This window comes from Nicotiana tabacum, chromosome 1 (genome assembly GCF_000715075.1).
Source record: "Nicotiana tabacum cultivar K326 chromosome 1, ASM71507v2, whole genome shotgun sequence".
NCBI lineage: Eukaryota > Viridiplantae > Streptophyta > Magnoliopsida > Solanales > Solanaceae > Nicotiana > Nicotiana tabacum.
This window is the reverse complement of record NC_134080.1, coordinates 160,536,777-160,554,223: the sequence shown is the minus strand read 5'-3', so window position 1 is coordinate 160,554,223 and position 17,447 is coordinate 160,536,777.

The window sequence follows — 17,447 nt, the reverse complement described above, 5'->3', positions numbered from 1 at the left end:
GAGAGTTCTGTACTTGAAAAAAAAAAGTGGAAGGCATATCAGTGATATCAATGCCGAAGCTGCAAAAGCAATGTTGTACTTAGCATTTTCAGGGATTGAGAGGCCATCTTTCAGCTACCCAAACACTTTATACCATTCGGTACCCCTTTTGAGCCTATGCCAATTTTCTTAACCTCCCCTCTTTTGGAATCGAGTTTAGAGTCATTACATAAGAGAGAAAAAAAGAGAAAAAATTCATGCCTCATAAGGTTTGTTTTTGAAACTTCATTCAAAAAAAAATCAAAAAACAAAGAAAAGAAAAGGAAAGGAAAATAGCAGCAACAAAGAGTAGTCTTGTGAACTACATTCGAACAGATTCTTGTCACCATAAGATACGTAGGCAGACTTACGGTTCGGTCACACCAAATAAAATATTTCATAACCCCACGAAGTCAAGAGTGGGGCGGTTTTTCTTAGAATCAAATTTTCTTATTTTAGAAATTGGGGCAAAGTTTTGAAATAGATTTCAAAAGTTGCAAATAAATTAACTCTGTTATCTTAGTTATTTTGAACCTTTATGATATTCTTTCTTTCTAACCCTGTCCAAAAGCTACATTACAGTCCAAAAAAGACCTCCCAGATAATCTTTGAGAGTGCCGAGCTAGACATGCCAGGAGCATATGATTCTTTTACTATAGTCAATGCCTTGTCATCTGTAGAATTAGAGGAAATAGAAAGAAAAAGAACAAGATGAGAGAGTCTTATCAGTGAAAACCTTCACAGGCACCATAAGGCGACGGTAAGTTGAGAGAAATAACAAAATGAGAGAGGCTTGATGGTGAAAACCCTTCGGGCACCACAAGTCGAATAAGGATCGTGAATCAGATAGGATAATCGGAGCATTGAAGCCCAGTTTCACGGCGAAGAGGTACAACAAGAGTTGAATATTAGACTTGCTTGATAGATTAGGCCACTTAATCCAAAGGTGCATGTCATGGTCATTACAGTTGATATCCACATCTGATAAGTTTCTACTTTGTAATTTTCTTCTCAGGTATCATCTCTTTCCATTGTCCCTTACTATGTTCCTTTTGTTTTGTTTACTTCCTCTTTTCGAGTCTGTTTGGTCAGAACAAGTTAGAAATAACTTCAAAATTTGCTACCAGCTTTTCAATTGCACAAAATGGAATCTGGCTAGCACATCAAAGTGGCATAAGTCAGGAAAGAACAATATGTGCACTGAGTTGGTAACAATCAACGTGCTTTGTGATTCGTGTGAAATGCAAAGGTTCGATATATGTCAATTCATGAGCACAATGCAACAGATAAAGAGTATTGGGTTTGAACGGATCAGAGGTGTTTTCTGTGATAAGGGTGATAGATAAAGTGGTTAGTCAATAAACAAGCAAGGCCTTTCAAGTTGAAATCAAAGTTATCATGGGAAGTGAAGGAGCAATCGCCCTCAAAGTCAAGGCCACAAATTAACCACCATGTTTAAACTCACAAGTTTTCTTTGTTTGAAACAGGGACGAAGACTGTGTCCAAATCAAAGCTTGGACGCTTGAACCTTTCAGGTGTCATGCCCAATTTCGTCAGCACAAAGGCTATTTGAGAATGCTTTTTTTTTTACCTCCTAGGCATCCTTCTAGTTGAGAAAACCATCACCTTTCAAGAATTTGCCCTAGTTGAGAAGAACCATGCCTCCTAGAGATCCCCCTAGTTGTGAAAAATATTTAGCTTTCTTATGTTCAGGGGTCCCACCTGGAGAACAGGGCTAGTTTTAATTTTCTTAAGTTGATAGTCTTTAGTTTCCTTAATTTCAGGGGTCCCGCCTGGAGAATAGGGTCAGTTTTTTTTGATTTTCCTTAACATGTTAGTCTTAGTTTTTCTTAAGTTTAGGGGTCCCGCCTAGAGAATAGGGTCAATTTTAGTCAAGTCAAGCTCTATTTATAGTTTTCCTCAACCTCAATCTCAAATCTAGGAGATGCACTTCCTAGTTTGGGTTTTTCAGATTTTATTTCTTTAGGAGATGCACTTCATAGTTTTAGGTTAAAGGGTTTACCCCTAGGAGACACACTTCCTAGTATAAGTCTTTCAAGTTATATTTTTCTTTAGGAGAAGCACTTCCTAAATCGAGATTCCACCCCTAGGTGACACACTTCCTAGTTTTGGTCATTTAAATTCATCCCTAGGAGACGCACATCCTAGTTGGAGTCATTGAAGTTTTACCAGTTAGGAGACACACTTCCTAGTAGGGGTCTTTCAGATTATTGTTAGGAGACACACTTCCTAGCTTTGGTCATTTAAATTCATTTCTATGAGACGCACTTCCTAGTTTGAGTTATTGAAGTTTCACCCCTAAGAGACGCACTTCCTAGTCTGGGTTTTTCAGGATATACTTTTAGGAGACGCACTTCCTTAATTGAGATTTTACCCCTAGGAGACGCACATCCTAGTTTGGGTCATTTATGTTCATTCCTAGGAGACACACTTCCTGGTTTGAGTTATTGAAGTTCCACCCCTAGGAGGCATACTTCCTAGTTTGGGTCCTTCAGGTTTATTTTTTATTTAGGAGACGTGTTTCCAAAATTGAGATTTTACCCCTGAGAGACGCACTTCCTAGTTTTGGGTCATTTAAGTTCATTCCTAGGAGACGCACTTCCTAGTTTGATTCATTCAAGTTTCACCCCTAGGAGACGCACTTCCTAGTTTGGGTTTTTCAGGATATACTTTTAGGAGATGCACTTCCTAAATTGAGATTTTACCCCTAGGAGACGCACTTCCTAGTTTGGGTCATTTAATTTTAGCTTTAGGAGATGCACTTCCTAGTTCGGTCCATTCAAGTTTCACCCTTAGGAGACGCACTTCCGAGTCTGGGTTTTTCAAGATATACTTTCAGGAGACGCACTTCCTAAATTGAGTTTCACCCCTAGGAGACACACTTTCTAATCTAGGATTTTTAGGATATATTTTCAGGAGACGCACTTCCTAAATTGAGATTTCACCCCTAGGAGACGCACTTCCTAGTTTGGGTCATTTAAATTCAGCCCTAGGAGACGCACTTCTTAGTTTGGTTCATTCAAGTTTCACCCCTAGGAGACGCACTTCCTAGTTTGGGTTTTTCAGGATATACTTTCAAGAGAAGCAATTCCTAAATTGAGTTTCACCCCTATGAGACGCACTTCCTAGTCTGGGTTTTTCAGGATATACTTTCAGGAGACTGTCACATAATGTTGTATTCTGGGCCGGGCCCGGGCCTAAATGGGCCAAACGGGCCGGTCTTAACGGGCCTGGGCTTAGCAGGCCTAGGCTCTGGCGGTCCCGGGCTTCGTGGGCTCAACGGGTGGAACCAACCCGTGACGGGCCTAAGCCCATATGGTCCTAGGCTAAACGGGTCGGGCTCGTGGGCTTAGCGGTCCTAACGGGCTTTTTTATTTCTGGGCTTTTTGTTAAAAAAAATTTTGTTTAAGGCAATTTCTTGTAAACCATATCATGGCTATATAAAAAATATATATGCAGAAATCTAATTATTAATGTGCTTGACGAAAAAGTAAAATGACAAAACAATAGTATATATATTACCTTATATATTTTCTTGTAGTATATATTGTATGTTATGTATATATATTATAGCTTATATATTTTCTTGTAGTATATATAGCTTATATATTTTCTTGTAGTATATATTGTATGTTATGTATATATATTTCCTTATATATTTTCTTGTAGTATATATTATATGTTATGTATATATATTCCCTTATATATTTTCTTGTAGTATATATTGTATGTTATGTATATATATTATAGCTTATATATTTTCTTGTAGTATATATAGCTTATATATTTTCTTGTAGTATATATTGTATGTTATGTATATATATATTCCGTTATATATTTTCTAATAGTATATATTGTATGTTATGTATATATATTACCTTATATAGCTTATAAATAATTGCAAGTTAAAGACAAAAATATTGCAAAAAGATATTCAAGGGCATGTCTTATAATTTTTATTACCAAAAATGGCATATCTTTCTTAGTCTTCCTCCCCCCAATGGAATGAGCACAACAAGGTACTATTACCACCATTAAAAGGGAAAACAACTAAAAGAAGATATGCCAAAGTACAAGTTACACCATAATCTACATTGTATCTCTAACAAATTTCATAAATCCTTCAAGGTTCGGAGGAGGTTGCGTTGATGGTGGTGGAAAATAAGCTTGTTCATCACCACTTCCGGGCGAAGCAGCATCCTCCGCAAGTTCCTCCATAATTTCTTCATAAGCTTCATCTATCGCCGGTTGTGATTCCGTAATTCCAAAGTTTCTTCTTTCCGAGCGGATCCAATCTCTGAATAGTACAGATTTTCCCAAGCTCTCCCTCATTGACGCTCTATGATCACCTATTTGAAGTCTTGCTTGACTGAAAGCGCTCTCTGATGCAACAGTTGAAGCTTGAATAGATAAAATATCCCGAGCCATCCTTGCAAGAACCGGAAAATATTTTTCCCTTGCCTTCCACCATTCCAAAAGATCAAAAGTGCCGTCTGGATTCTCCTTTTCAAGTCCCTACGACAAATAAACTTGAAGCTCATTTAGATGTGAAGTTTCATCATAATTATCACCTTGAGAACCCCTGAACTCCGTCCAAGATTTAAGTGCTTTTAAGCCCGCAGCTCTTTTAGACGATTGTGAACTAGACGAAGTAGGGGTTGGAACATTTGGCCTAGCACGCTCTAAGGCAAATTGATAATCATTATAAATTGTTTGAGCATTGATTTTAATTGAGTCTTTTGCATCTGCAAGTGTAGCAAATTCCTCATTTGAAAGATCTAAAGCCTAATAAATATTTGAGTACCAAAAATGAGGACCTCCTAATTTCATTGTAGGATTTAACATTGCAGAAACACCATAAATAGGAGGGATAGGGAAAAAATATTTTTTAAACTTTTCTTTCATTTCATTTATAGCAAGTTGATAAATTTCCCCACCCTCCGAAAATTCAACAAACAAATCACATAGTGCTGCAATATAAACTAGACAGTTTGAAATAGTAGGATAATATTGCCCAGAAAATGCATTTGTAGCAATTTGAAAATGTTCTAAAAAATCTATAAGAATTTTAACATTCGTCCAATATTGAGTAGTAAGCATTTCATCATCATCCTCACCACCTACCCGAGCATTAAACGTTGCATTAATTGGGTTTCTATATTCATATGCAACTACTAAACTTTCGTACATACAATTCCATCTAGTCGGGCAAGCTTTAGGAAACTTTCTTTCTCTAAGGCCATATTCATCACATTTTTTAAAATATTCTCTAAGTCTACTTCTACGGTTTGAATAAAAAAGCCAATTAAGAGTCATTCTAACCTTTTCAATTTCTAAATTTAAAATTCGCATACCATCACCGAAAATTAAATGATAAATATGACAAATACATCTAACATGGAATATATTCCTAAATGCAGGATTTAGTGTTGTTGTAAGTATGCCTATAGCACTAGTGTTACTAGAAGCATTATCCATAGAAATTGACATTATTTTATCTCTAAAGCAAAAATATCTACAAATATCTGCAACAGTGTTAGCTATAAACTTACCTGTGTGACATGAATTAATTATTCTATACGCAATAATGCGTTTTTGCATTATCCACTCCTCATCTATCCAATGACTTGTAACAGTTAGATAATCACAATCATTACCACTTCTACCAATATCAGTATTAATAGAAATCCGATTAGTTATATGAGTAAATAAATACCGTAAATATTGTTCATATTCATGTTTATATTTATAAATATCGCTCTTAACTGTTGCGCGATGCCAACCTTTATAAGTAGGATTAAAAACTCTTCTAATATAATGCACCCAATTAGGATTAGACGGAAAAGAATAGGATAAGCACATAACGATAACCATCTTTGATAATTCTTCACGATCTCTATTTGGATCGTAATATAAAATACCTCCGGTCACAGTGTTAATTCCTGGTTGAACTAGATTTTAACATGTACTAGGGTTACCATCAGAATCTACATGTGTTCCCTCTAGCTTCGCTTTCATTTGTAAATATCTAACTTTATTTCTAGGGTGTGTTTTTATGTGCCTAATCAAACTATCCGTGCCGCTACGGTCTCCAGTATATTTATGCGCCAGTAACTTCCCACATGTTTTACACTTAGCCTTATTTTGTTCTCTTACTTGATTAAAAAAATTCCAAACTAATGATGTTTCTAGGCGTTTAGGAGGTTGTCTATTAAAACTAGGGGTTTCTACAGGTGGGTCGGGCGGTACATCAGTTGGGTTATTAAAAGGACTAGTAGGTGTATCATCTAAATCCGGTTGGGTTTCATCTTTATCCTCATTTTTCTCATCATTTTCAAAGATAGTTTGATTAGGATAAAGAGCATTCATAGTTTCATCATCTAAATTTTGACCTGGTGCAACATTATGGCAAAATTGACTATCGGAAAATTGAAAACAAGGGTTATCACTATCAAGAATAAATGGAGCAGCAGGACGTCTACCAGGTCTGGGTCGGGGAGCCGGGGGAAGGGTAGTAGGTTGGCCACTACTTTCACCAGTTTTAGCTTTACCCTTACCACCAAAAATATTTTTCAAAGAAAATGCCATATTAATTATAATTATACTAAATAAAACTAACAAAACTATAATATTAAAACTTAAGAGTTGGAACGCGTTTACCGAATTGCCGAACAACTTCTTGAAAATTAAAAATCGTTGAAGACTTGAATACTTCAATTCACCAACTTCACAATTTTTCACAAAATTTCAACAATAAAATAAGCAATTATAGTAGAGAGATTGATGAGTTGGTGAGTAAAAATGAAAGAATGAGGGGGTATTTATAGTTGAGAATTGGGAAAAAGTGTAATTATATAAAGTTTGGGGTTAAAATAAAGTTTGGGGGCCAAATGACTATTTTTGAAAGTTCCAAACGGTTAAAATTGCAGCCCAACGGCTACCTTTTTAATTTTTGACCGTTGCTATTTTTTTTTTAAAAGTAGCCGTTAGGCCCGGTAAGACCGGCCCAGGCCCGCCAGCTGGTCCCGGGCTTAGCGGTCCCAGGCTCGTGGGCTATTTTATCATACCCGGCCCGCCCCGGGCTTTTTGCACCATTAAGGACCGGCCCACCAGGCCCGATTAGTCCGTTAGGATCGCGGGCCCAATCCGGTCCCAGCCCGGCCCACCATACAGCACTACTGTCACACCTCCTTTTTGCCTACACCCCCGGAAAAGGGTGTATAAGGGAGTTTTTCCAACTTAAAGTGACAATCGAAACAGGATTATTTTATTAAAAGATTCAGAGTCGCCACTTGGGATAATTTACGGTGTCCCAAGTCACCGGTTCAAATCCCGAGTCGAGGAAAAGGTTGACACTGTATTATAGTCCGCAAAGCAGAAATCCGGGTAAGGAATTCTGTTAACTCGGGAGAAGGTGTTAGGCATTCCCGAGTTCCGTGGTTCTAGCACGGTCGCTCAACTGTTATTATTGGCTTAATTATATGATTTTAAACAATTATGAACCTACGCAAATTTTAACTTTTTAACCGCTTTTATTCATTTTTTAGAGAAAATTACAACGTCATTAAAACACGTCTCAAACCACGTCACATAAATGCACCCGTGATCTTTGACATATTTTAACATCGTTGTGATTTGGATTTGGGTCACATAAATGCGCACCCGTATTTAGGAAAGTAATATTATTAAACTAACGCGCCTAAAGAAATTTCATGTTTGCAACTTTTTGAGGGCCATGAAATTCACTAAATGGAACGCCTCGAGTTCTAAGGATAAACAAAATTAATCGGACGAGGGCCATGCAATTGTCATTTTTGTTTGGCATGGCGCACCTCAGCTTACTCTAATTAGAGCATTTCTAAATTAATACATGAGGGCCATAAGCTATTCTTGTTTAATATGGCACACCTCCACTAACTAGATTAACCAAATGAAATTTGAAGAAACTATGACTACTTTTAAGTCAATGCTCAAACCCAACTTATTAATAATAAAGCTATCTATAATTCATCTTTCAAAGCTTGGGCCTAGATTGAGGCCCAAGGGTCAGCTGCAAAAGTAAGAGTCCAGAATGCAAGAGCATATAACCCCACTGGTCCATGTCTCCTGGTTTAGGCCCAAGGGAATCCCCAATCTCCGAAAGAGCATACATTAGGATTGCAAGACGTTCAAACAAGTAAAAGGGTGTTCCATTGCTGGGCTTACTTAAGCCCAGATTTCAGACACACAAAACCATCGATGGCATAAACATCATCAGAATGCAAATCTAATTTAGGCATGCTATTGTATTAACGATTTCACCTCAAAATTTCAATATTCAAGCACAAGGTATTAACATGAACTTGCAATTTTATCTCAGCCTGCATTTTTGAATCAAATTTACTAAGTGAAGGGCTTTACGATAACAACCCAATTTATTGGGCTCATGAGACAAGCCCAAGAACCTGTAACTTATTGCCCTCTTTACTGAAACCATGTTGATGCCATAATTAACTAAATGCTCATGCTTGTATTTTAATTTTTCTTAAACTAACTTCCCACAAACAAACATATGGGATTGGAACTGATCACAGACCATTAAAAAGCTTTTTTAACTAAACGCAATACTGTGATGCTTTTCAAAGTACAAAGCAGAGTCATGGACACCACTCAATACAACAAGCCTCGATTTCAAACCAAGAAAACTAATGACACCTTCAAGCAGTTTTCCCTTACAAAATATTTAACAGTTCATTCATACGAATAGAATTCAAACACTATCACAATACCCCATACTCTGAAGTGACACACTTAATCTAAATAACCAAGCCACCCTAAGTTATTAGCATGAACCAGCAACCTAACATGAACCAGAAACTGAATTACCACAAAACGGAAGCATTTAATCACACATAATGGTAGTAATTAACAATAATTACATCAAAATTTTAATGTCTCCATTTAAACTTCAACTTGAGTTTTCAGATCTTCATACATGCTAGTTAATATTCAATTCCATGACAAGTTTCGAAGATATACCTGGAAATTGCCAAAAGGAAAAGAGGTGAAAGCAAGAAACAACAACAGCAGTAGAACCCAGCAACAAGAAATGAACCAGAAAACAAATTTTAAAACCCAGCAATGAGGTACAATGGTCCAGAAACCAACTTCAGTCAAACAATAAACCAGAAATCTTCAAACCAGTCTCGATCTCAACCCATTTCACACCCAAATAAAGCATAAATTGCTTCAGCAAATTGAGGATCTCGAAATTTTAAGTAAAAAAAAGCTCCATGAAACAGTGTTCTCATACAATTTTTATCCGTTTGTGTTTTTCTGGAATTTTACCTCTTCAAGTCTGCCTTCTAAGGCAAGAAAAGGTGCCTTTATAGGCAAGCAAATAGGGCAACCTTTCAGATTTTAGTTCTACATGTAAGCCCTTTCAAATTTGCTTTTAGCTTTGAGATCCCTAAAATTTTGACTTGTTAACCAAGCTAACCTACTAATAATCTGAAATTCAAATTTAAACCCCTAATAGAAGCTTCCTATTTCTGTTATCAGAAAGATTCCCTCAACCAAATACCCAAACTACCCCCCATGCCCATGTTATTTATCTTGCTATCCAAACAAACTTGGGTTCAAAATAACCAGGCATTTTGAATTGGGTCATAACTGACTCAAAGAACCCAAGGCTGGTTCCAAATCAGTCCAAATGAACATTCAGAAACTCAAATTCTGACCCAAAAACCCCAACAAAACTAAGTGACACTAACACGAATAAACAATTTGACTTTATGCTGACTATTACCTTGACAATTATGAATTGAAAGGAGACAAGATCAATAATAACAAAATTGACACAACAAAATCAACCCTAAGTGGGTTTGGAATAATTAAACAGAGGTACTAACAAAGTCGTGCTTAATGGATCAAAACAGTTAAAGAAATCAATTTGGGAAATAAAACTTAACGAAGAGCACAAGAACATGACCAACTCTCAAACAGCACAATTAACCGAGTTTCAATTGAATCGACTAGAAAAGGAGGAGAGGTTAACCAAGAAATGAAGGAAGGACTCACCGACTAAAACTCGAACATGGGGCTTGGCACTCCTAAATGACGTCAAATACTTGTTCTTTATCAAGGAACGACTCTGCATGTACGAGTTTGGATTTGTCATTAAAAGACGGGCATCAGATTCAACATTCGATGAGTTCCAGACAGATTCGAGGGGTATGGGTTGGAGATTTATATAGAGGAGATCATGGTGGGTATGTGGTGTGATTTTGGCGTTGAAAGGAGGTGGCGCCGCCACCGGAGACATCGTGGCGGCGCTAGGGGTTCATGCTTTTGATATATGATTTGCAGGATTCTATCCAGATTTGAGGCGTGAGGAGTGGAGGTTTGGAAAGAGGAGGGTGAGGCGGTGATCTGGGGTAAATTTGGCGGCGATTGGATGCCGGACGCTGCCGTAGGAGATTTCCGGCGGGCGGCGGACGGTGGCTTAGGGCGGAGCTCGGCAGGGCTTTTGAAGGGTTGAAGGAGATGACTGGGGTAGGGGGTGCGTTTGGACACTTTTATACGTGGGATACCCGGCTTCCCAACCGTTGGATGAGGAATATAAAAGGCTCAGATTATTTCGACACTAGTGAACTCGAAATGACGTAGTAACGCCCCCATACTACGTCGTTTGGTCAGGCTGGCTTGGACTGGGTGTAGTAACGGGTTTGGGCCGGGTATTAGTGAAATTAGATTAGGCTGGGGAATTGTAACTGGTCCAAAACCGGGTCTTCCCTTAATAACTCCATTTTCTTTTCATTTTCTTTTCATTTTCTTTTTCTTTTGATTTATTTTTTCTAATTTCTTTTCAAATTAAATTAAAATTAAAAATAAAACCTAAATTAACTCCTAATCGAATTATCCTATAAAATTAAATTAACTAACTCTAAATAATAATTACCACCACTAATTAAATGCCAAATTAAAGAAAAACTACCAAAATTTGAAACAAATGCAAAAAATAAGTTACTTTTGTGATTTTCCATTTTTATAAAACACTAAATTACTAATTAATCCAAGAATGCAAACTTAGATCCTAAATGCAAATGCAGAGTATTTTTTGTATTTTCATGAATTAAATAAACGTGCACAGACAAAGGCAAACAATAACAAACAAATGCTACGAAAATCTATGAAATTGCAAATAATGGAAAATTTTATTTTTCTTGAATCTATGGGAATAACTCATATAGCGCAAAAATCACGTGCTCACAGCTGCCCATCTTTGCCCGGAAACACAAAGAGTTTTCGTGCAAAGATAAAGTGAGCGGATACAAGCGATTTTTGCCTGTTTGAATACTTCGTGGGAAGTATTTTTGAAAGATTTGACCGCACCCTGCTTCCGAGGTTGCCTACATATCCTTGGCTATAAAAGAATCAGGTTAGTGTAGTTCAAGAACGTTTTATAGCTGGGACTACCATGAAGCTGTAACTTCACTGTTGTTGTTGCTGCTACTGCTTGCTGAACTCCTTATTACACCATGATAAAATAAAAAGAAACTAGATTAAACTATGATCTATGTATTACACAATCCTATCTATATCTTCAAACTTGCTCTTGTGGTTCTTGTTGACTTGTTGACTTGTATTCTCTCGGTGGAATCCCCTTGTTGCCGCCTTGAATTGTAATCTGAGATGTTTTCCCTTTCTCCAGGTGAACGCCTGACTACTGAAACTTGAGTGTATTCCCTTGTTTTCCAGGTGGGCGCCTGATTGCTGAACTTGAAAATGTATTCCCGTGTTCTCCAGGTGGGCGCCTGATTGTTGAACTTGAAAAATGTATTCCCTTGTTCTCCAGGTGGGCGCCTGATTATCAAAACTTGAAATGTGTTCCCTTGTTTTTCAGGTGGGCTCCTGATTGCTGAAACTTGAATGTATTCCCTTGTTCTCCAGGTGGGCGCCTAATTTCTACAAAAATAGACAAAAACAAAGAAAATTTTCTGCCCCAGTTTAGAGGCTGGGCATATATGTGATTGTGAACTAAATCATGTTACCAAATATCAGTAAAAACTTGAAAGCTAAAACTCGAATTATACTCCCTTGTTTTCCGGGTGGGCGCCTGATTGCTGAAACTTGAGTGTATTCCCTCGTTCTCCAGGTAGGCGCCTAATTGTTGAAATTGAATTGTACTCCCTTGTTCTCCAGGTGGGCGCCTGATTACCGAAACTTGAAAATGTATTCCCTTGTTCTCCAGGTGGGTGCTTGATTGTTGAACTTGAAAAATGTATTCTCTTGTTCTCCAGGTGGGCGCCTGATTACCGAAACTTGAAAATGTATTCCCTTGTTCTCCAGGTGGGCGCCTGATTGCTAAACTTGAAAATATATTCCCTTGTTCTCCAGGTGGACGCCTGATTGCTGAACTTGAAATGCTAAATTCTATTTCTTAAAGGTAAGACTTACACTAAATCTCATTATCTATGGGGGTCCAAAAAACTTAAAACTAAATCCAATTATCCCAAGTAAAGCAACAAAAAGAGAAAAAGAAAGCAAAAAAGAGAAAGAAAAGAAAGAGAAAAGAGAAAATCACAACAACAAAGTAATTTCTATGACATAAACTACGTTTGACCTGATTCCTTTTAAGGATACGTAGGCAGCCTCACGGTTCGGTCTCATCAAAATAAAATCCAAAAGTCCCCAAGCAAGAAACTGGGGTAGAAGTTGTGGTTGTTGTAGGAAATCTGATTCCAAAAGTTGTAATTTTGAACCCATTTGAATTGTTTTGAGCCTTTGATACCATTTCTTAAAGCCCACGTTACGGTCCAAAGAAAGACCTTCAGATCAGTCTTCGAGAGATGCCAAGTCGAGCAAGTAGAAGCGATTCATATCAGGGGCAACACTCTGATCCAAGCAGGAAAATCAAAATGAGAGAGTCTTATTGGTGAAAACCCTTACAGGCACCGTAAGGCGACGAGAGTTGAGAGAAACCAAAAATGAGAGAGTCTTATTGGTGAAAACCCTCACGGGCACCTTGAGGCAAAAGTGAGTTGAGACATAAACAAATGAGAGAGGCTTGTTGGTGAAAACCCTTCAGGGCACCGCAGGCCGAACAAGGTCAAGATTTTGGTGAAGAAATCGGGTTATGGAAATTCCGGGGCAACAAGTATGGCAACTGAAAGTTGATTGGTTGGAAAAATTGGGCCGATTAATCCGAAATGCATGTTATGATCATTGGTGTCAGCTGCTCCGCTCAGATAAGTCCCTTTTCTTTTTTCCCTTTAGAAAGTCTTCTCGCTTTGGATTTTGCTTATCCTTAACTCTGAAAGTCACTGCATTTAATTTCTTTTGGGTTTATTTCTCTAAGATGTTACCAATGTCAGTTCTGTTTAAGCAAATAAGAAGGAATTTCAAAGCTTACTACCAACTTCCAAAGTTACACAAGGCACAGGGCAGACAAGGCATTGCTAGAGGTAGTATGATGTGAAATGGGGTATAAAAGGTCAAGTGGAAGTTCCATCGGTGAAATGGTTTAGTAATTTCGTGGGAAATGCAGAGGGTCAAAAAAATGGGTCAGAGATGGAACACAACAGTTTGGGTATAGAACACTCGGGTCATCCAAGGTCATGGGAGTTTGAAAGTTAGCCGGGAAGTCAAGCGGTTCTTAGCCAGTTCAGAGGGAGCCAATCAAAAAGCACGGCGTCGGAGAGACCTTCAACAAAGAATTCCATCAACTAACCACCACATTTAAACTGACAAGATTTCTCTTTGATTGAAACAGGGGCAGGAAATTTTGGTTGTTCCGGAGAAATCCTCCGCAGGGGAAAGCCAAGCACTAGACAAGTTTGACTTTTGATTTTCAGGGCCCGCCTGGATAATGGGGTTTAATTAAAAGTCTTCAGGACCCTACTGGAGCTGTCACACCTCCTTTTTGCCTACACCTCCGGAAAAGGGTGTATAAGAGAGTTTTTCCAACTTAAAGTGGCAATCGAAATGAGATTATTTTATTAAAAGATTCAGAGTTGCCACTTGGGATAATTTACGGTGTCCCAAGTCACCGGTTCAAATCCCGAGTCAAGGAAAAGGTTGACTCTATATTATAGTCCGTGAACCAAAAATTCGGGTAAGGAATTCTGTTAACTCGGGAGAAGGTGTTAGGCATTCCCAAGTTCCGTGGTTCTAGCACGGTCGCTCAACTGTTATTATTGGCTTAATTATATGATTTTAAACAATTATGAACCTACGCAAATTTTAACTTTTTAACCGCTTTTATTCATTTTTTAGAGAAAATTACAACGTCATTAAAACACGTCTCAAACCACGTCACATAAATGCACCCGTGATCTTTGACATATTTTAACATCGTTATGATTTGGATCTGGGTCACATAAATGCGCACCCGAATTTAGGAAAGTAATATTATTAAACTAACGCGCCTAAAGCAATTTCGTGTTTGCAACTTTGCGAGGGCCATGAAATTCACTAAATGACACGCCTCGAGTTCTAAGGATAAACAAATTAATCGGACGAGGGCCATGCAATTGTCATTTTTGTTTGGCATGGCACACCTCATCTTACTCTAATTAGAGCATTTCTAAATTAATACATAAGGGCCATAAGCTATTCTTGTTTAATATGGCACACTTCCACTAACTAGATTAACCAAATGAAATTTGAAGAAACTATGGCTACTTTTAAGTCAATGCTCAAACACAACTTATTAATTATAAAGCAATCTATAATTCATCTTTCAAAGCTTGGGCCTAGATTGAGGCCCAAGGGTCAGCTGCAAAAGTAAGAGTCCAGAACGCAAGAGCATATAACCCCACTGGTCCATGTCTCCTGGTTTAGGCCCAAGGGAATCCCCAATCTCCGAAAGAGCATACATTAGGATTGCAAGACGTTCAAACAAGTAAAAGGGTGTTCCATTGCTGGGCTTACTTAAGCCTAGATTTCAGACACACAAAACCATCGATGGCATAAACATCATCAGAATGCAAATCTAATTGAGACATGTTATTGTATTAACGATTTCACCTCTAAATTTCAATATTCAAGCACAAGTTATTAACATGAACTTGCAATTTTATCTCAGCTTGCTTTTTTGAATCAAATTTATTAAGTGAAGGGCCTTACGATAACAACCCAAGTTATTGGGCTCATGAGACAAGCCCAAGAACCTGTAACTTATTGCCCTCTTTACTGAAACCATGCTGATGCCATAATTAACGAAATGCTCATGCTTGTATTTTAATTTTTATTAAACTAACTTCCCACAAACAAACATATGGGATTGGAACTGATTACAGACCATTAAAAAGCTTTTTTAACTAAACGCAATACTGTGATGCTTTTCAAAGTACAAAGCAGAGTCATGGACACCACTCAATACAACAAGCCTCGATTTCAAACCAAGAAAACTAATGACACCTTCAAGCAGTTTTCCCTTACAAAATATTTAACAGTTCATTCATACGAATAGAATTCAAACACTATCACAATACCCCATACTCTGAAGTTACACACTTAATCTAAATAACCAAGCCACCCTAAGTTATTAGCATGAACCAGCAACCTAACATGAACCAGAAACTGAATTACCACAAAACGGAAGCATTTAATCACACATAATGGTAGTAATTAACAATAATTACATCAAAATTTTAATGTCTCCATTTAAACTTCAACTTGAGTTTTCAGATCTTCATACATGCTAGTTAATATTCAATTCCATGACAAGTTTCGAAGATATACCTGGAAATTGCCAAAAGGAAAAGAGGTGAAAGCAAGAAACAACAACAGCAGTAGAACCCAGCAACAAGAAATGAACTAGAAAACCAATTTTAGAACCCAGTAATGAGGTACAATGGTCCAGAAACCAACTTCAGTCAAACAATAAACCAGTAATCTTCAAACCAGTCTCGATCTCAACCCATTTCACACCCAAATAAAGCATAAATTGCTTCAGCAAATTGAGGATCTCGAAATGTTAAGTAAAAAAAAGCTCCATGAAACAGTGTTCTCGTCCAATTTTTATCCGTTTGTGATTTTCTGGAATTTTACCTCTTCAAGTCTGTCTTCTATGTCAAGAAAAGGTGCCTTTATAGGCAAGCAAATAGGGCAACCTTTCAGATTTTAGTTCTACATGTAAGCCCTTTTCAAATTTGCTTTTAGCTTAGAGATCTCTAAAATTTTGACTTGTTAACCAAGCTAACCTACTAACAATCTGAAATTCAAATTAAAACCCCTAATAGAAGCTTCCTATTTCTGTTATCAAAAAGATTCCCTCAACCAAATACCCAAACTACCCCCCATGCCCCTGTTATTTACCTTGCTATCCAAACAAACTTGGGTTCAAAATAACCAGGTATCTTGAATTGGGTCATAACTGACTCAAAAAGCCCAAGGCTAGTTCCAAATCAGTCCAAATGTACATTCAGAAACTCAAATTCTGACACAAAAACCCCAACAAAACTAAGTGACACTAACACGAATAAACAATTTGACTTTGTGCTGACTATTACCTTGACAATTATGAATTGAAAGTAGACAAGATCAATAATAATAAAATTGACACAGCAAAATAAACCCTAAGCGGGTTTGGAATAATTAAACAGAGGTACTAACAAAGTCGTGCTTAATGGATCAAAACAGTTAAAGAAATCAATTTGGGAAAATAAAACTTAACGAAGAGCACAAGAACATAACCAACTCTCAAACAACATAATTAACCGAGTTTCAATTGAATCGACCAGAAAAAGGAGGAGAGGTGAACCAAGAAATGAAGGAAGGACTCACCGACTAAAACTCGAACCTGGGGCTTGGCACTCCTAAATGACGTCAAGTACTTGTTCTTTATCAAGGAACGACTCTGCATGTACGAGTTTGGATTTGTCTTTAAACGCTCAGGCTTCAGATTCAACATTCGACGAGTTCCAGACAGATTCGAGGGGTATGGGTTGGAGATTTAGATAGAGGAAATCATGGTGGGTATGTGGTGTGATTTTGGCGTTGAAAGGAGGTGGTGCCGCCACCGGAGACATCGTGGCGTCGCTAGGGTTTCATGCATTTGATATATGATTTGCAGGATTCTATCCAGATTTGAGGCGTGAGGAGTGGAGGTTTGGAAAGAGGAGGGTGAGGCGGTGATCTAGGGTAAATTTGGCGGCGATTGGACGACGGCCGCCGCCGTAGGCGATTTCCGGCGGGCGGCGGACGGTGGTTTAGGGCGGAGCTCGGCAACGCTTTTGAAGGGTTGAAGGAGATGACTGGGGTAGGGGGTGCGTTTGGACACTTTTATACGTGGGAGACCCGGCTTCCCAACCGTTTGATGAGGAAGATGAAAGGCTCAGATTATTTCGACACTAGTGAACTCGAAACGACGTAGTAACGCCCCCATACTATGTCATTTGGTCAGGCTGGCTTGGTCTGGGTGC